Source organism: Phodopus roborovskii, unplaced genomic scaffold (assembly GCF_943737965.1).
Source record: "Phodopus roborovskii unplaced genomic scaffold, PHOROB, whole genome shotgun sequence".
NCBI lineage: Eukaryota > Metazoa > Chordata > Mammalia > Rodentia > Cricetidae > Phodopus > Phodopus roborovskii.
Window position 1 is genome coordinate 26,528,678 of NW_026126525.1, and position 21,199 is coordinate 26,549,876.

The following is a 21,199-nucleotide window of genomic DNA, read 5'->3' on the forward strand; positions in this document are numbered from 1 at the left end:
CATATGAGGCACTGGCTGCAAAACGGTCATTGTCGGAGCATGATAAGTAAAGCTGAAGAGCTTGGCAGACCACTAAGAGCCGCCACACCTCGGCAGAAGCCTGGTCCAAACTGCAGGATGAGCACTGGACAGGAACAACTAAAGGACGGAACCCCTAAAATCGAGGGTTCTACCAGACCAAATCAGGTGGGAAAGTCATGAAAAGGGTGGTGTTGTAGCTGTTTTTAAATCATCAAGGATGGGGGAGAAGTGGAAAGATGGAAGGAGGAGGGGAAGGGAGGGGGAGGGAAGTACAAGAGAGAGGAGGCCAAGGCAAGACCCTGCTTTAGAAAGTGCCAGAAAAGTGCTGGGGTTGAGACAGATACCACTTGACTACAGACAAGAAACAAATCCTCTAAGACAGTTACAAGGCAACTCCTGGGAGCTGGCCAGCAAATAGGAGGCAAGGGCAATCGGATGTCTATAAATTGAGGCCTGCTTGGTCTACATAGCAGAACCCTGCTTCACACATAAATAAATAAATAAATAAATAAATAAATAAATAAATAAATAAATAAATACACCGCACCCACACACAACCTAAGTGACCCATGGAATTCAAGGGCACAATTTCAGTGGAGTGGGAATTTCTGCCTGTTCCAGGATAGGCAGCTCCAAGTGTGGGGCTCTCCTTATGGCAAGAGATGGAGAACAAAATAAATGTACAATCAAAGATGTCTGCAAAGTGCAGAACACAGGAGAGCTACACATAAGTGAAGACAAAAGGCGGACAGTCTGGGGAAAAGGACAGAAGAAAGGCACTGTAGAGAAAGGCTCAAATTGTCCCCTACAGGCTTATGTGTGCAGCATCAGCTCCAATCCCTGTTTAAATTACCCTAAGTTCAACTGTGATCCCATGTGTCAAGCAAAAGGTCACCCCAGAGCAAAAGACACTGCCCAGGTTAACAATGACAGGGATTATAGCCATCAAAAGTCACTAAGCACCGGCAACCAGAGAGATGTTAAAGGGTGACAAAGCCTACCTGAGCCACCAGGCTTCACATCTCAATGGCCCACCCAGCTTAAGGTCATGGAGCAGTGGGAACTGTTTTCAGAGGCCTAGGGAGCCTTCAGAAAGGGGAGGGCAATAAATAGAGATGCTATTATTTCAGTTACTTATATTCCAATTATGTAGCTGTAGAGGGAAGGACTAGTCCCAGAGATATGAAATATGCATGCTTCGGCGAACAATGACAGCAAACTTAATCCAAAAATTCAGTTGGCCCCTTATATCATTTTGTAAAATTTTAAAAACAATTACCATTAGAAGTATTCAGGGATTTATTTTCAAAAATGACTTGTAAATTCAACCTTCATAAACAATATGAAACAAAGTTTCATTAGGGTGCTAGTGAAGGTAAAATTTATTCCCTTGTTTCCAAACTATCTTCAATGTTACTATCATAGCCTCTCTAAAAATAATAATAATAACAACAACAGTAACAGAGACTCAGGTTTAGAAAAACAGAGATTCCCATTGAAGTAACATCCCTTAGAAGGACGCTCTGGGGCTAGAAGGATGCTCGCTCAGGGAGAAGGCTTGTGGAACAAGCCTCAGAGCTGAGTCTGGATCCTCAGCCCAACAACAACAAAACAAACAGGGATGAGAGTATCCCTTATCTCCAGCCTTGGCAGGCAGAGACCCCCAAGAACTCACTCTCTGGCTGGCCTAATCCACACAGCAGGCTCCAGGTCAGTGAGAGAGCCTGTCTCAGGAGTGGGTGATTAATATCAAAGGCAGCATGTGAGGTTCTCCTCTGACCTCTGTGCAAAGGGGTGTAGGTGCCCATACACACACACACACACACACCCCACAAACATACATACACACACCACACACATACATATAGACATACGCACACAACACACATAAACTCATATACACACACCCACACACAAGGACACACACCACAAACATACATATACACACATACACTCATACACACCTCAGACATACACACACCACAAACATACATACACATATACACACACACCACAAACATACATGCACATACATACACACACCACAAACATGCATGCACATACATATACACATACACACATACACACCACACACACACCACAAACATATATGCACATACATATACACATACACACCACAACATATATATACACACACATACAAAAATATACACACAGACACACATTATTTCAACTGAGCTGTGGAACCACTCTTAAGATATACATTTTGAAATGTATACCTGATATTCAGCAAGTCTCCAACAATGTTGATTTGGCTATCTTTTATCTACACCGGGACTTTTGTATCCAAATGTGATACTTCCTTAACTATGTGTTGCTGTGGGTAGTACTAAGAGTTATTTATTTTCTTGTCCCTGAACTTGTTAATGAACCAAAAGAAAATGACATAAGATAAAACTCACCACTCTAGGGACCAACAGAGGAGGCACATAAATAGACCACAATGAAAAGACACCAGTGCAAAAGAAATGTCAACACATCCTATTCTCGTAGCCTCTTCAAGTACTTACAATGTCTTCTCTATTATCTGTGTAATTTGCCCCAAATCAAGACAGCTGAAGGCGGGGGGCTCAAACACACCCAACGGCAACATTCATACCATTCAGTGGAGCCAAAAGACAGAAAGAACACAATTGTCTCGTGACAGATAAAATGTTGGGTGTTAGTACAATGAAATATTGTAAGCTGTAAAAATGAGTAAAGCACCAACACATGGTACAACATGGTAGGCCACGGGTGGATGCACAGCCTTCCTTTCATGAAGTACAAGGAGCTGGGCAATTCAGGGACAGAAAGTAGCATGGAGGTTACTAGGAGCTGGAGACCAGTGGGGAGTGGGGTATGAAGAGACCACTAGACAGATGGCAGCTATGTCTGGGAGGGTAACAAGGCCCTGGAAATGAGAGGGAATGGTGACTTCTTCACACTGTGTACTCGCTCTCATAAGAGTGGAAAGGAGAAGGGTGACTGCCCCACACTGTACTCGTTCTCATCACTGCTGAACTAGATAATTTAAAGTAGCACACTCTATTGTCATGTATATTGTACCATTGTTTTTTAAAAGCCTAAGATTAGGCCAGGTGGTGGTGGCACACATCTTTAATCCCAGGACTTGGGAGGCAGAGGCAGGTGGATCTAGGAGTTTCAAACTGGTCTATAGAATGAGTTCCAGGACAACCAGAGCTGTTATACAGAGAAACCCTGACTTGAAAAACAAACAAAAGCATAGTAAAATTAAAATAAAACAAGCAAAAACCTTCAATGAGGACCATTTAAGCCTTCTCCATCCACTCTGGCTCTTTCTTAGCTAATACTCCCACCACTGGAGGATCCCAGTGTGGCTTAAATCATGTCATTAAAAACAAAAGCAACAAACATTGAATTCCTCGTCGTTCACTGTTCATACTATAACTTCCTGGAATTGCAGTGTTGGACAGAGTTCTTTTCCCTCTGAGCTGAGGATTCAGAAGCTCATGCTGACCCCGTAACACAGAGGAGCCCAGAGCATTTGTGCCCCAGGGTAGTCAACTGCTACTCCCACTGTGTAGGATATGCACTGATAGCGTATCAATTACACGTATGAAGTACATGCTATGAAAACACACAAAAGAAAATGAGTGTACGTGTGTCGGGGGAAACGGCTGAAGGCTCATGATTAACAGAAACTGTGAGAGGTGCCTCTGGTGGGAGATCTACTGTTGGATTTAATGTGGGTGAAACGTTTAGATTAGATTAAGATTAGAGGGGGCCTCCAGTTTGCAGCCTGCACTCGGCAAGTCTGAGGAGGACTTGGGAGGGAATGAAATAGAACACACAGAGCTTGCATTTGGGGTATGATGTATGTGATGCGAGCATGGGCGCTCAAAATACCGAGAACGACTTGGGAACTTAAAAAAGACTTTGGTCCTCTACTGAAGATACATGTTGTAGGCCAACTTTCATTTTTTTTTTTAAGAAAAATAAAATGTTTAAGGCATACTTGTATTTGTTACAATGTACCAGACTGTCCCCCCCCCCCCACTGACTGAGCCTATTGGTCCCAGCCCCTGCAGTAGTGGTTGGTTCCTACTGACCTTGACTTGTAGGGCCATGTTCTTGGATAAAGGACCATCCCTGCAAAGCCTGTATTTCTAGATGGGGTTAAAAGTAGGGAAGTCATTTCAAAGGCTTGCCACCTTTGAGGCGAATATAAGGAACCAGGTAAAAAGATGGCTGGGAAAGAAACCCACGCAGAGGGGCCTTGACTGGTTTTGGGGAAGTAGGCCAGAAGACGGAGCCTCTACCTCGTATGTAGTTCAACTGCTCCTTGGTTTCTGTACTGTTTAGTCACAATTTGTAATCAAAAGAAACACTAATGATGTGTATGTCATATTGTTTCTGACATACTTTTACAGCCCCACAGGAATACAATGGATAATAACCAAGATGGAAGGATCCCCATAATTGCCCACAACACCCTGGAGACCTTACAAAGATGATACTGGAAACAGAACAGAACTGGGGGCAGTGAGAAGGACTCAGTGAATGTCATATGGGCCCTCAAACCACTCCCACGGTAGGGGGACTCTGGCTCACCCTCACACTAAGGGAACCCAGACTAAGCAGGACCTAGAATTATCTGCATGCCGCTAGGTAGATGCTTCAGCACAAACCTGTTGCATAACTAAAGCCAGGTGCTGACTGTTAGGAATACTTGTGGGGAAACTTGGCGGATTCCATGGCAGGTGAGGGTGACTGAGGTGGGGGACAAACATGCCAGGCACACAGAGCTTAAGTGGGAAGTTTTATTAGGAATGGGGGAGGAGAAAGGAAAGAGAAAAGAGGTAAAGAGACACAGAGACAGAGAGAAGACAGAAGAGAAGAGGGAGACAGGAAAAATTCTGTCTACCCCAGGGGAACAGCAGGAAAGGCGGGGGATCCTAAGTGGTTGGGGATCTTTCTTTTAAAGGGGTCCTTTGCACCTGTGTGCAGACCAGTACTCATGGAACCCTGGGCTGACCAGTGTTGTCCTGAATGCATTCTGCCAGGTGACAGGTTCAGGCCAGCATAATGCCTGAATCCTTACACTGACGAGACCCCAGAGCCTTGTACAGGAGACAGACAATGTGAATCAAATAAAGACAGTGGGAGCCAGCAACATGCTACAGACTGAATGAAGACTATTAGGCTGCCCCCCCCCCCACCCGGAGAGACCTAGAAAAGCTCTGGGAGAAAGGGCCATGATATCCAAGACTGGAGAACCAGCACATGAGGAAGAGAGCAACTTCTCCAAGTAGATGTTATCAGGGATTCAGGGTTAGCTATGCCTCTGAGGGCCTGTATGAGTAGCCTCAGCAGTGAGCTCTCAGCCTCCAGTACCGCCTGCAAAACCAGGACACAGCATGTGCTCAATAAATGCAAGGAGGGGTAGGGAACGAGAAGGCGCATCTAGAGGAGAGACCATTAAGTGGGAGCACCATTCAGTACCACACCACAGTGAGTGTTTGCTCATGTGTTTTATTGAAGGTCAGTTTCATTTGGTGGCAAATAACTTTATCCTTTTATGTTGGTTTACATAGTATGCAATTAAAGATAAAATCAAGTGTACTTGTGGGGAAGCATGCACTTTGAAAGAAATCAAACTACTTTATGCCCAGACTACCAGGACTAGCCACCTTTCAAAGTTTCTTCCAGGTCAAGTTTGAGCCCACTAACTTGCAGTACACACACAGGGAACACCACTGCAAGGTCTCCAAAGGACTTCCTGGGCAATATTTAATTCAGTACTGATAGACTTCATCGTCAAGATCAAATAGGTTTGGACAATACTATAAATAAACTTAGACTTCTTCTTTTCAGGCCCAGGCTAAGAAAACAGCCCCTTGGTTTAAATACAAACTTCTGTTTAGCTTTTAGAGGTGGGATATTTAGTGTTTGTACAAAGTCTGTCCGATTCATGAGCCAAACTGATGTTTCAAGAAACAGAAACGCAGCCACTTAGCCGGGCTTTGGTGGCACTCACCTTTAATCCCAGCACTCGGGAGGCAAAGGCAGGTGGATCTCTGAGTTACAGGCCAGCTTGGTCTACAGAGCTAGTTCCAGGATAATCTCCAAAGCCACAGAGAAACCCTGTCTCAAAGAAAGAAAGAAAGGAAGGAAGGAAGGAAGGAAGGAAGGAAGGAAGGAAGGAAGGAAGAAAGGAAGAAATGCAGCCACTTGCAAGTCAGTTTAAAACCCATGAAAACAAGGCATTGTGGAAGGTTATTTTAAAAGCAGCTCCTTTGGCAGTACATGGCAAGGTTGGCCTAAAGATGAGCCTGTTTGCAAAAGAGAGCTGGGGGGCAGAAGGAAGAGAAATTAAACATAATAAAATGGGCATGTGAGTAATTAACACAACAGGTGTGAGCTATGTCTCCACAGACCAACAGTAACTCAGCCCCTCCATTTAACTAGGGGAATGAGGAGAGCCAAGAACACACCACCCACACTCTATACAGCAGGAGGCAGACTCATAGCCAGAGATCACAACCATACAATGAAGGTCTACCATACAAAACAAAGGCTATACATGGTTGACTTTTCACCTTAGGAGGACTCAGAAGCAATCCTCAGTGGAAACAGGGCTTTGGATTTTTAGCAGGGTACTCAGCCACCTTAGACAGACAACCATTGTTGTTGTTGTTATAGTTGTTTAAAATCAAACAGGCTTTGTATTAGATTACTTTGTCCAACTGTGGGCTAACAGCATTCTTAGTTCAGGACAGGCTAAGCTAGATGTCTATCTAATAGGGAGCATACTAAATACATGTATAACTTATAATGGTTTTTTCAGTGCTGATCCTATTGTAACTTGAGGAATATCTACATCAAAGTGAATTAATCTGAGACATGGAGTGTCGGCAGAAATCAGAAAGGGATTCCTAGGGTTCAGAGTTCAAGTAGAAGAAAGTGCATGGCCAGGCTGATGATGGGATGAGAGAGGACAACGACAGGCTCAGGTGCTAGCCTTTAGAAGAACAGAGTTTCAGCTAGAGGTTAGGGTGGGGATGGCCATCCCGGGGCCTGCTTCTCTAGAGGAGGGTGGGGAGCCTGCCCTGGCTGCCATTTGAGGAACAGGACTAGAACAAAGTCAGCTTAGAAGAGGTCCTAGCCAATAGCTGGTGAGAAATGAGCTGTCTGTAGGAAGACAGCCAGGTGAGATGGGTGTTTCTAGGTGCCTGAGGGGAGGCCAGGTGGGTTGGCCCCTATAGAGAAGAAACAAGGCAACACTCACATTTTAGGCCTCTGTGATGGGGATGATGATGGTGTCAAGTAATTAGGAGATTAACAGAAACAGACTTAGGGACATTTGAACCAGCTCTAGAGATTAGAGGATAGGAAAGGTAAGAGCCCAGGACACACTCATTCTTACTGGCCCAAATGGTAACTATGGGTATCAATCACTGAGGTAGGTAGATTACAAGGAGGGAAAGACTGACAATCCAGGGCACTTCCTGTTGATGGTGCAAATGGAAGAGACACACCAGCTGGGAGAGGGATTCCTGGGCTGCTGCAGGAGGCCCAGTGGTGCAGGAGCCCATAATGGCTCAAGGGCACCAAAGCCAGGGTAACACACTATGTTAAGACTCAAATTTGGGGCCCAGTCTTTTCAGGAAAAGATCTGTGGTACAAGGGAGATGAGGCTCTCTGCTACGTATGTCCTACGGAGGTGTCCAAATGGAGAAAGAACAGTGGAGAAAGGCCTGGCTGATTTGCCCAGATTTCATAAAATTACTGAGAGCCAGGCACAGTGGGGCCAGCCTGCAGTCCCATTGCTTACGAGGCTGAGATGGGGAGATCCCAAGGGTCTTGGAAGAAGCATAGTTCCCCAGGGCTAGAGAAGGAAGGCCACCCTCATCCCCTCCCTCGATAAACAGGAGTGACTTTGCTCTGGGGGAGGCAGGGCGAGGCTGCCTCTCCATCCTTCCTCCTACCTGCCCTGCTGCATGGGGACTTCAGCCAAGTGGGTCCACCAGCAGTTTGGGCCCCTCCTGCCTCTGCTGCTCCGGCAGCCCCGAGTTTCTGCCTTAACCACATGGACAAGCCAGGGCCTAATAAATCGCCTTTCCCATAACGTTCTTGTATCCTTGCATGTCTGCTTTTGGGGTTTGGGGCTTTGTTGTTGTTTTGTTGTTGCTATTGTTTTAATCTTTTGAGATGAAATCTCACTGTGTTGTTCAGACTGATCTCCACTGCCAGAGCTGAGGAGACTGCCTCCCTACCCCCATCTCTGTATCTTGAGCAATAGGGACTCACAGGCGGGCACAAGTGTGCCCAGCTCCTGGTGTTACATTCCTGATCCCCAGGCAGGCCTCCTATTCTGCGGTTAAGTATTTCTCTTAAGTATTTCTTCGCCGGGCCCTGTGGAGCCCTTCGTCTTAGTGGGATGTGCCCCACCCCAAAATCCTAAGCAAGCTATCTGTTGGCACAGAAGATGCCCTCGGGCTGCCTGTGCCTTGTGAAAAGCATGCCTGAGATCAAAGAGATGTCACATGTTCTGCAGCTACTGAGGGACTGACAAGGACGACGACGAGGCTTTTACAATCGTGGTATTCAGCACGGCTTTGCACTGATTGAAGGACATGGGCAAAAATGTGCACTGTTTGGTTTCACCATGACTTAAAATTTGTACATTTTAAATAAAACACATAACTGCCTCTGTTCACGTTCAAGCAACTAACGAAGGATAAAAAGGGATAAATAGACCAGGTGGAGATGCACAGGCATTCTGAACTCTACTCATCCAAGTCTCCTGATCCAAGAAGGGAAGTTCAAAAGTCTCAAGAACAATGAGTAGGGGGCCTGCTGGAGATGTCACTCAGGAGTAAAGCCTGCCTAGTACACCAAAGGTTCTAGGTTCAACTCCTGACTACCTCTTACACCGCAGTGGGGCATACAGGCCTGTAATCCCAGCCCCTCCAAGAGGCTGAGCGGGAGGGTCAGGAGTTCAAGGCCATCCCTGACCTCAACCAGCTCCTGATCTACCCTTGTCCCCAAACTCCTTCCATGACAGGAAACTTAAGATCATTGCTCTTAAAGTGTCTGCCTAAACTTCTAGTGGCTAGCTAGCCCAACAGCTCAGCAGGTAAAGAACTTTGCAGGAAGCCTGCTGAATTCAACCCTGGGACCCACACGACAGAAGGAAGGAATTGACTCTGGAGTTTTCTCCCGACCTCCACACAGCTGTGCTGTGGTACACACATCCCTTTACAGGCACACACCAAGTAAATAAACAAATAAAAGTTAAAATATTACTTAATTTTTCTGGACTGCCCAGGACCTATAATCAAACACTTGGAACCTATGGGGTAAAAGATAAAGGATGTTCCTTAAAGCCTTAGAGGCTGGACACAAAGGTCCTCAAATGCTTATCACAGCTAAAGGTCAGTAACTCCTGGTCCACACCCACATGCCCACAAAGATTCCTAATTGTTTTCGAGAACTTCTTCCAAATATACCAGAAGTACAGACTTTTTCTAGGAAAATATTTTCCTTTAAAATAGTCCCTGCTCACTTATCCTAAGACAAATCCAACTGAATGTCAGAGGAAGCAGGACTTCCCCCCTCCCCTCCCTGCAAGTCCCCCCACCTCTATTGCAACCCCCACCCCCATCTTAAAGACACTCAAGGACTCAGAGAGAGGAAGCTCTCCTTAGTCATTATGAACGTGGCCTTTGGGGAGTTAGATAAGCCCTGGGTTTGACAAGGACAACATATGTGGCTGTATCATAGAGCTAAGGGGAGGGAGGAACTTTCTCATTTCCACTGGGTTTTCCCCAACAGCCAGCACAGCTCATGCTGTAAATACGTAGCTTTCCGTGTTTTGATTTCTGGAAAGCACTTACTGAAATGTGAACCAGATAAGAAGCGCTAGGTGCGGTCTCTAATAAACACCAGAAAGAGGGACCGGGCCATCTGTTCAGCCAGAGCTGGGGATGTCGTCTGGGGCCGTCCACTCCTTTCAACATTAACTTCCTTCACTTGGAGAACAATGCAGGAGACAGGTCAAGAAGGGAGGCCAGGGTTGGTCACACTCCAGAGCAGGGCAGTGGGACTCCAAGGCACCAACAGCTCAGCACAGCCTCACCTGCAGGGATCTGTGTAGGCCACAGATCCAGGTCAGGGGTGCAGCCTTCACTGTGGCAGGAGTGGCCGCTGCACAAGGGTACGGTAGAGCACGATCCTCCCGGCTGGCTATGATCTCTCAGGAGTCTTAGAATTCTGCTAAACACCAACTCTGCAGGCCCAGGAGGGACAGTGAGGTGGTGACAAAACCTTCTACAACTAAAGCTCTGTAGACCCTAGGCTCTGGTTCCAATCCTACAGGAAGCATCAAGTTCTAATGGTGTCAAATGAGAGGTTAGGTAAGAAATGATTAACATTTTCACACATCCATGTGTATGTGTGTGCACACATATACATATGTACACGCATATGGCAACTGGGGTATTTCAGAAATTTATTAGATAAAATATGCATAATATTTAATTACATTTTAACCATTTGTAAGTATGAGTGAGGTAGAGTGGCATTAAGTACATTCATGTTGCTTTTATAAAGTTTTATCTTCTCAAACAGAAACACTGTCCACTAGCTAGTAACACTCCACTTCTTTCTCCCCCGGCCTCAGGAACCCCCTCCCCATCTCCATGAATCTGGCAATCCAGGGACCTTGAAAAGAGTACTCACATGCGATTTGTCCTTGCCATGTCACAGAGACCCAGGGACTCAGTAGCAAGTCAGAACTCTATCCCTGATCAAGGCTGAATAATGTTCCGCTACACAAATGGGCCACACTTTTTTTTGTTTTGCTTTTTTTTTCTACTCATCCTGACATTTGGATGGTTTCCCTGAGGCATTTTCAACTATGATCAACACTTTGAAGCCGCCTCCCTGATTTTCTAGCTTTGAAAGATGCTAGGAATTAATTATACTTGACTTAACTAGATGAATATGCTAATTTTCTTCATAATGGGTAAGTCAATACATTTTACTCATAAATATACTCTAAAATCTACTTTTAAGGGACCTGTCAAAAAAGGGAAATTGTACCTTCCCTTTTCCTACACACGAGAGCAAACAGGAAATTTTCCTTCTATTTCTACTGTCAAGATGTCATCTTACAGAAGTGGGGACTAAAGCAGTAATGTTTTCGACAAGAAATTTTATCTGAGGTGGTTGCTGGAGAAAAGGGCAGAGGCAGTGGCAACCAGACTCCAATTCCTCGATGGGCAACAGTGAACTGCAGGGCTGGCTTACAGGCTGGGGCGAATCCCCAGGGGACCAATTGGGTAGCCCATCTCTACTCTCCTTCCTGTTATCTTGCCCAAGAAGAGAATCTGTTTTGTTGGTGCTAGAGAGATTTCTAGGAAGACAGTGAGCAGAACTTACAGAAATGAAGGGGCTCCCTAAGCTTCCCAGAAAGAACAAAAACAACCCTCTAGTCAGGGACAGAGGACCAGCGTGGGTGGCCTGCATGTGCTCAAAGCCAACAGGTGAGAGGTTTTTCAGAGGTTCTTCCCTGGAAAAAAGCAAGTCTCAAATGTAAGTAGTTGTAGCCTGGAGTTCTCTCTCTGCACTGGTCTTGCAGCCTTTCTGTAAGTTTGCAATTATCTACACCTCACCCCACTGAAATAAAGAACTTTGGGAGGGGGTGGTCCAACTATGTAACTTTATACTGCACTTTTTAAAGTCTAGACCAGAAGCCAGACCGGTGTAAGTGACAGGTGCTACCCTAAGCTTGGGGTAGCAGGTAACACCACAGGAATATAGGGTGACACAGGGTAGTAGGGTTTAGAGCCAGGCACAGGGATCCAAGCCAAGGCAACGAAGCTTTGGGGAAGCCCACTGGCCTCTCCAGGCTCAGTGGCGATGTCTGGAAGTCATGCATGGAGTTGTTCAGGATCCTCACATCATCTCTCAATCCTTTCAGAACCTATGTTTGATAAAGCCCCCGGCCCCTGTGATCCTGCTGTGATCACCAATGAGACAAGAGAACAATAAGGACCTAAGAGCACTTGAAGTACCAGAAAAAAAGCACCAAGAAAACCACTCTCTGAGCCCAGGACAAGCAGGAAGATAGGGGAGGGAAAGGAGGTAAAGAGTGAACTGAGGTTAGGGAGGAAATGGAACCTGATAAAGCCACTAAAACAAAGGACACAGGATACAGGAACGAAAAGCATATGCCTTGGGGGTAGCAATGTCCCTAGTCAGCTAGGTACACTAGTTATTCTCACACAAGTCTTGAAAACTTGAGCTTTGTTGCTAAACGTACTCAGTCAGACTAAAGTTTATACAACAGGTATAAGAAAGTACTGAGGGGACCATGATGCGTAGCTCAGTGGCAGAGTGCTTGACTAGCACACAAAACACCCTTGGTTCGATCCTTGGCATTACAAAAAACAGAGTATGTAGAGCCTTCAATGTAAAATGCACACAAATGGCACACCCCGATAATTTTCAAATAGTCAATAGAGCACTAGATTCTCTACCCCAAGCAAGACTGCCATAAGCACATAAGCTTTACTCCATAGGTCTTGAAATACCATCACCAAAATCCAGGCTTGAGGCCCTGCTGGTTTTGTAAATGACGTGTGTGAATGTGATTGCAACTCTTCAAATAAAGACCAATGAGGCTGAGCCTCCTTTAGACAAATGCCCATCTCAAGCTTCTGCTGTTGCTGGGCAGTAGCTCACACACTGTCCCCTTCTAAGAAGGGAATACAAGCTTTAGCCAGGGGAAAACAAAGGCCAGCAAGTGTATCTTTCTTCTTTTCTTCTTTTCATTTTTGTTTGTGTTTCTGTCTGTGTGTTTATGTATCTGTGTGTGTGTCTGTGTGTGTGTGTGTGTGTGTGTGACCCTCCGAAGCCAGAAGGGGGCACTAGATCTCCTGAAGCTAGGGTGGTTGTGAGCATGGAAGCTGGTGGCTGGGACTTAACTGATGCCTCTGGAAAGCAGGAAGCACCTGTAGCTGTTGAGCCATCTCTCCAGCCCCTGCATGTCTCTATTACTGTGAGGGACGAACAGAACACCCCAACACTCTGCTTCTGAGCACTAAAGAGGAAGCAGTGCTCAGACGCCCTGGAGAGACAAGACAGCACTCATTTCCACGAAAACCTTCTCAACACCTTTCGGTGCAGACTGATGACCTCTGACCCTGTATCACGACATCCCCAAGGGTAGCTTCTCCTTCTGCCTTCTCCCTGGAAGAGAAACACTCAAGGACCTGTGCTCTCTTGGGTACCCCATGGATTAAAACCAAGCCTTAAATTGAGGTGTCCTAGAAATAAGGATGAAGACTGCACCATCCCCCTCATTTGTTCATCCAAAAATACCACACTGAAGTCTTACTATGTGCTAGGGCCTTGGAGCAACAGTGCACAAGACATCCCCGCCCCCACTCCTGCGGTTCATACTTAGCTCCTGGTCAGGCAACAGACCAATAATTATACATTTGTATAATTACTCTGGTTAAGTGTGAAGAATCGGGCAGCACAAGCAAGCTGAACTGATCCACCCAAGAGATGGAAGAGCAAGGGGATATGCAGGACATAGAAACTGGGGATGAGGAAAAGCACTGTCCACTCTGTGCCCCAGGCAGTGAGCAGAGGGCAGGAAGCCACATACCTTTATGCAAGCCAAGGGAGTTCTAAGTGCAAAGCTGGTGTGGGGGTGGGGGTGGGTAGTATAGGACCAGCCACACACACACACACACACACACACACACACACACACACACACACACAAGAGGGTATCTGTAGTCCCCACATAGGTGAGCAATTCTGAGTGGGTAGTCTCTGAAATCTTGGAATCTGGGCAGGTGTCAATCTTGTTTATCCTTCAAAAATATCGCCTCTAGAAAGGTCTTTGCTTCTTCCCCTGCAGCACACATGCACGCTTCTGGAAACCTCTGCACAGTCCCTCAGTGCTACAGTTTTCTGTCTTCCTGTCTGGACTAACTGAAACCCCTATCTATCTTTCTTAGGCTGACAGAAGGAGAACTGAGAACTCTACCCTGTCTCAACTTCAAGAGACTCAAGAGGCCCTGAGCTTCAAGCTGGGAATTAAGCCCAGCAATTCTGACACCCTTAGTCAGTGGTTCTCAACCTTCAAGCCTGCGGCCCCTGATGGCCTTCTTAAAGGGACTGGAAAGCCATGCTCCCACCATTTCCAATGCAGCAGGCTTGGTTGGGGGAAGGGTGCTGGCATCTTTACCTGGTATCAGCCAGAGGCTACTGATGTGGCCAGCCGGGTCCACAACTGGAGAACTGGTAGCCCCTGCCCTACAAGGTAGTCAGACAGCTAGCAGAAGAAACCCAGACTCGGGACATTAGCGTAGCAAGAAACTGTACAAAGGTCTCTATCTTGGAACTCAAGTCGAACCTGCAGAAACAGATTTTCTTGAGTGAGCGAATCTGCCTGGCTTTTACACCTAGAAATCGGCCTCGAGCTGGGTCCCCCTGACAAGCCTTGGCAGCCAGTCGTGCACAGATTTCTCAAATCCCCAAGCTTTCAAGTGGGAAATGTTGCAGAATGCACCAGTCACAGCTACAGGACTCCAGAACAGTGACACTGGTGACGAAGACAACTTCTGCAATCGCATCAGACTTCAATCTGGCTCAGTGAGTCAGAGGGCTTGGCACTCAACCTTCCCATACCCCCCTTCCCTCCAAGCCCCTTCTGGTGCATCAAGGAGCAAAAGGATCCCTTACATAGGCCTTGCTTTTGGACAGGACTATTTGCTCTTGCAAACAGGAATAATTGCTTCCTGCTGGAGAAGCAGAACCTTAGCTGCAGGTGTGCTCAGAGAACTCCAAGAGACCCCAGCTGCCCTGTGGAACTTCCGTTTCAGAACCCCATCATGCTGGTCTGTAACACCTGGGCCTGAACATTCCTTAGAGCCCTTGCCAAGCTGTTGTCTGTCTGTCCGTAGCACCACTAACCCTCCTAATGAACTTCTTACCCAAAACTATCTGTCTGGGTCCATTCAGAATTCTACTCCCAAAACCTGTCCTCACTTACCAAGCATTTCTTGGTTAATCAGAGACCAGTCACCATTTTCCCCAATTGCTAATCAGATAATTGCCCTGCAACAGTTAATTCTATAGCCATTCCGCATTCAAATACACAAAATAGAAAATAATTAGACCCAAACAATCACATCGGTTTAAAAAGCACACTAATGGACAAAATTGGTGTATTCAAATTCGATTCAACATTCATCAGGATGCTTGCTGGTCAATTTGCTTAATGACTGCTCACTTTTCTCTTATATTTTCTGGGGTGACATTCACTCAGAGCAACACATTAAGCCTGTTTCCCTTTTGCAAGGAATTCTTAATGAGTGGCCCCTTGTGTAAAACGAACTCAGTGCCTGTAGGAAACAAGAGAAAGTGCCTGAAACTGATCTTACTGTTTTCCAGAATTGAGAAAAATAGCAATAAACAACAGCAGAGCCTTCCAGTATGTCCATTGGGAAAGTTTCACTTCCTAGACAGTTTTAGAATATGGCCATCCCTAAGGGTGGGGGAGGGAGGCCAAGCCTAAAATTCTAAGCTCTTATTTGTTTGTCTGAGACAGTCTCTCTCTCTCTTTAGTCCTGTCGAATCCTATGTAGACCATGATGGCCAATTCACAGAGCTGCTCCTTATTCTGCCTCCTAAGTGCAAGCGATGTGTGCATCCCCGTGCCTGGGTGTGTGCACCCCCATGCCTGGCTAGTAACCTGTTAATATGATGACTGAAGTCAATCACCAGTTAGAAGAAACTCAAGTTGGAGGAAGAAAACTTGGTAATTTTTGGAAATTTAAATTAATATTTCAAGCCCTGGCAATTTTTTTCAAATGACTTAATTAGAAATATACAAATATTTTCCCCTGGGGAGTTAAAAAAACAAAAACAAAACCAAAAAAACAGGAAAATGCACCCAGTTAGGTAGCAATGACACCTCTTTTAGATGACATTAAAAGTATAGACATGTAGCCAGGCAGTGGTGGTGCACACCTTTGATCCCAGCACTTAGGAGGCAGAGGCAGGCAGATCTCTCTGAGTTTGAGACCAGCCTGGTCTACAGAGCAAGTTTCAGGACAGCTAGGGCTACAGAGAAAAGCCCTGTCTTGAAAAACAACAACAACAAACAAACAGTACAGGTATGACTTTAATGCTTTTGAAACTGAAACTGTCTCCTCCAGGATTCCCAGACAGACCCACAGCAGGCACAGAGTGTAGGTTCTTACAAACGTTCCTCAAAGACAACAGCTTGGTAACGAGCTTCCTGGTCTGTGATGGTTTCCACCGTTATGTTTGGTTGTGAAAGACAAGCTTAGGCAGCTGATGTCAGGAGGCCAGGAAGTATTTGTTTCCACACTAATCTGTTTTCATACAGTTTACAAAGGCAACTTGTCTCCATGACAAATACTTTTAAATTGTACTTTAAAAGAAGATTGTATTTTCAAAGGAAGCAGCCAGTCTTTTAATATTTCACTTTTGGTACAAGCTTGGCAAATCCATAAGTTAACAGTGTATGGTAAAGTGGGGAGGGGGGTGCAGAGTCTGGGGGGGCTGCTTTGGCTTCAAATGGCCAAATCTCAGTCGCAAAACTGGGCAAATAAGAGAGCAGAATCCAGTACTTCAGGTGACATCACAGCCCTCTGTGATCCGGTGGGCAGGGCACCCAGAGTGTGCAGAGTGGGGACAAACTACCAGCGGCAAACAGCTCAGCACACAGTTCATTCTGTGATGGCCAGGAACGATGAATGAGTTTAGGCAGCCGGTGATGCAATATGTCCAATGTGCTGGAGTATTCTGGAGGGAGGGAGGTTCGAACCTTAGGAACTAACGACCAAACCCAGGTGCAGCCCCACAAGGAGACAGTGGTGGGGATAGGTCTATGGACAGAATAAAGGCAAGGAGAAGGAAGGAAGGGCTGAACAAAAGGGCTGGGGACGGGCACGAAAGTAAGATTACCACTGAGTTACGGCAAGAGCAAACAGCTGGAGCCTGTCCTCTTCAAAGAGCAAAACAGCATCTCTGGTGTAGAAAATAAAAATTTTTAGCTGGTGACACACACCCAATAATTCCACTATGGAGGAGGGGAGGGAAGAAAAATCAAGAGCTCAAAGCCAGCCATGGCTAAATAGTGGTTCGAGGCCAGCCAAGGATACCAAAAAAAAAAAAAAGGAAGACTGGCATAGTGGAGCTCGGCTTTAATCCTAGCACTCAGGAGGTAAAGATCCTGTCCTTATGATTGACACAGCTTGAACTCATGAGAACTTTACCCATGTGACCTTCTTAACCCTTCAAGTATATAAATCGCCTAAGGCTCTGAATCAAGTTGACTATTGCCTGAGACTATAGTCTTCCTTATTTGTCAGCTCCATTATCCCAGATCCCACCCCCCCAGAGAGAGAGAGAGAGAGAGAGAGAGAGAGAGAGAGAGAGAGAGAGAGAGATTAACAGTTGACTCCCAGCACACACCTGTAATCCCAGCCCATGGGGTATAGAAGGAGATAGGAGGGTCGATGGGGCTTACTGCAGTCTAGCTGAGAAAACCCAAGCTACAGATCCAGGGAGAGACCTGGACTCAAAGGAATAAACAGGTGAAGAACAATAGAGAACACCCAGTGGCCTCTTCTGATCTCCTTCACACTTGAATACAAAAGCATACATGTGCATCTGCACACATGTAGGTGTGCACATACTCACAGGTGCACACATGTACGTGTGCACATACTCACAGGTGCACACATGTAGGTATGCATATACTCACAGATGCACAAAAGCAAATAATGTTGAAACTTTAAGTGTGTTGAGAAAATCGAAGATTTAAAAAGTGGTCATGAAAGGACTAAGAAACAATCAGAAGTAAAATACAAAATACAAGAACAAATAAAAGTCAGTGTGTCATGGAGTACAGTGTGGCCCTTCCTGTAACCCCAGAATTTCGGAGGCTAAGGCAGAAGATCCAGAATTTAAGGCTATTCCTGGACTTTACAGAAAGACTCTGGGGTGTTTTCTTCTGTTTGTTGTTAGTGGTAGGGCAGCAATAATAGTGGCAGAGGGCAGAGAGAGAGAAAGAGTGTATGTGTGTGTGAGAGAGAGAGCGAGAAAAGACAGACTGACTGAGGAAGCAGCAGGAAGGGGTAGTGGCAGGGTACCTCAAGCAAACTGGATGATTTGGATCTAAACAAATGAAAAGGAACTAAAAGGGTTTCCAAGAAAATGGTAGGTCTAGAGAAGACAAAGAAGATCCAACATATACAGGCCGGTGGCTCTCAGGCCAATGGAGAACAGAACTAATACAAACGCATGATCTTCAACGACTCTACAGTGAAGGAAGAATGAAAGCCATACTTGGAATTCTATATCAAGGCAGCAATCACATCTCAGGAAAGGCCAAACATCCAAACATGAGCAGCCAACACTTAAAACTACTATGCTGCAAAGGGTAAAAGGAAACATTCCTGTGGGTGTCTAGGTGAAGGTGTGGCCAAATCACAGGCAAGGAAAATCAGATTAGCATACCTGACTTTGATAGCACTTCATGGCCAAAAAAGACAATACAGCAACAATACTAAAGATACCTGAGCAAAGACAAGATGGCCGAGGCTTCCTGTCATACATCTGACCTTTAGAATAAAGGACTACAGACAAGCTGCCATGAACATATCACTGGGACGGCTGCCTGGGCAACCCTTCAGAAAGAGGAGCTCGGCAACATCGCCATCAGCAGCACCAGGTCCACACTGTGCAAAACCAAAAGTTAAGGATGGTGAAGAGGTGAGTCCTTCTCATTGACAGAGTTGACTGGAAAACGGGAGAGAGCAAGTTCTGCAAACAGATATTAGTGCAGAACCAAATGGACACTTACTCCTTCAAATCCCCAGCTTCTGGCACAAAAGGAATAGAGAGCAGACTAGTTGCTAATTTAAATGTCACTCATGGTAGGGATCAATAGAAAACAGCCCTCAGAAAAAGCAGACAGGAGTGCTACTAAAGGTATTGGTCTAAAGTGCATATTAGGAGAACCTTATTGTCCTGGCAAACACTAACACGCTGTCTATCCAGCATTCTCTTTAAAAAACAATCACTGACCATGCTCCAAGCACTCAATCAACAATTTACAGGAAATGCAAGGACTGAAGCTAATTGTTGCGGGAACGCAATCAGCATAATTCACACTGACTGCTGTTGACAGGGCAAACACAACCCCCTCCACAGGCCCTCAAGGCTGAAATCACCCAAGAAGCAATGGCAGGGTGAACCTCCCCACCCAGGCTCGCTCTTCAATTCAAACATTTACAAACTTGTTTATACTTCTATTACTTATTTTCAACAGGATAGAGATATGATTTGTGTTCAGGTTTGAATAAAGTGTCGCTCCCCCATGTGTTGACAGTTTGGGGACAGGGCAACAATCAGACATAACACGGTTATTGTTCAGAAAAGGGAATCGGTATTTTAGAGCTACACACTGAAAACATCCATAGATGAAATCGGGCTTCATAGGAATGAGTGGATGAACTGAGAAGGGGCAAGGCCGAAAGACTGGTCTTTTGGATCTGAGAGCTCACCACTCTATGTTGTCCCTGAAATGTCACTTTGATTTAAAAAAACAAAAGCAAAAACAACAACAAAAAACCATGTTAGCCAGGTGTGACACATACCTGTAATCCCAACATTTGAGAGGTAGGGGCAGAAAGCTCAGGAGTTTGAGGTCTCCTTAGCTACATACTGAGTTTGAAACCAGCCTGGGTTATATAAGACAATGCTTTAAAGCTCGAGCAACAATGCAACCATAAAGTTAATGTCTACTCCTCCATGTTGAAACAAGATGGCTGCCAAAAGGTTTTCAAACAGATCAGGAAACAGATCAAGAAATATACAGATCAGAGGTCAATTTTTTAAATGAGTTTGCTCTTTCCCAAATCAAGTGACAAAATTTAAACATGGTTGTGGGGGCTAGTTTTTATGATCAACTTGACACAACCTAGAGTCACCTGAGGTGAGGAAACCTACTAGACAGAGGAATTGTCTTGATCAGATTGGCCTGTGTGTGTGTCTGTAAGGCATTTTGTTTTGTTTTTCTGAGACAAGGTTTCTCTGAAGCTTTGGAGCCTATCCTGGTACTAGCTCTGTAGACCAGGCTAGCCTCGAACTCCCAGAAATCCACCTGCCAGCAGGCGGTGGTAGCCTTTAATCCCAGATGTCTGTGAGTCAAGGCCAGACTGGTCTACAAAACTAGCTCCAGGACAGCCAAAGATACACAGAAAAACCCTGTCTCGAAAAACAAAACAAAACAGAACATAACAACAGAGGGGCACACACCTTTAATCCCAGCACTCTGGGAGGCAGAGGCAGGCGGATCTCTGTGAGTTCATTCAAGGCCAGCCAGGTGTACAGAGCCAGTTCTTGGACAACCAGGACTGTTATATAGAGAAACCTTGCCTCAGAAAACAAAACAACAACAACAACAAAGAATACATGGGAATGAAGCTGTGCCGGTCAGTGGATGACACACAGATGACACATTGGCTGTCATGCACTCCCTATGTCAGGAGATGGCCCTCGCTCACTGGCACCTCACTGGCCCAGCCCCTTTAGAAGACAGCAGTGGTTCTAAACTGGATGATCATTTTAAATAATGTCCCTTAAAAATGCTAAAATGTAAATTAGGCAACACATTCAGATCTGAAGAAAAAAAAACTCACAACCCCTTCTACATATGCTAGCTTATTTTAAAACTGGGGCAGGAATGGAGTGATGGGGGGCTCTCCTTTTCTATCAAAAGGGTGCTTTCTGGTTCTGGCTCAGCTGAAAACGAACCTACTATTTCCCTGCATCATACAGACATATGAAAATAAACACAAGAACATTCAAGGACAAATTTGTTCCTAATTATTCTAAGGCCTTCGTGTTAAGAAAACCAAAGCTGGTTATGTGGCATACCACATCACTATAATCCCAGCACTGGGGAGGTTGAGGCAGGAAGATCAAGAGCTTGAGGTCCACCTGGACAACCTAGTAAAGACCAGGCTAGCCTGAGCTACATAGTGAGACATTGTGAATTCAAACAAGGAAGGAAATCTACACTGTGACAATTAGGATGGAAACGGAAATGCATTTAAAATATTCAGTGCCC

General features: G+C 45.5%; 1 protein-coding gene across 4 annotated transcripts in view; it reads right to left on the bottom strand.

The window, feature by feature from the left end:
• Kit (KIT proto-oncogene, receptor tyrosine kinase) overlaps positions 1-21,199 on the bottom strand; it is a 75,914-nt gene that overhangs the window by 45,429 nt on the left and 9,286 nt on the right. The window lies entirely within an intron of this gene.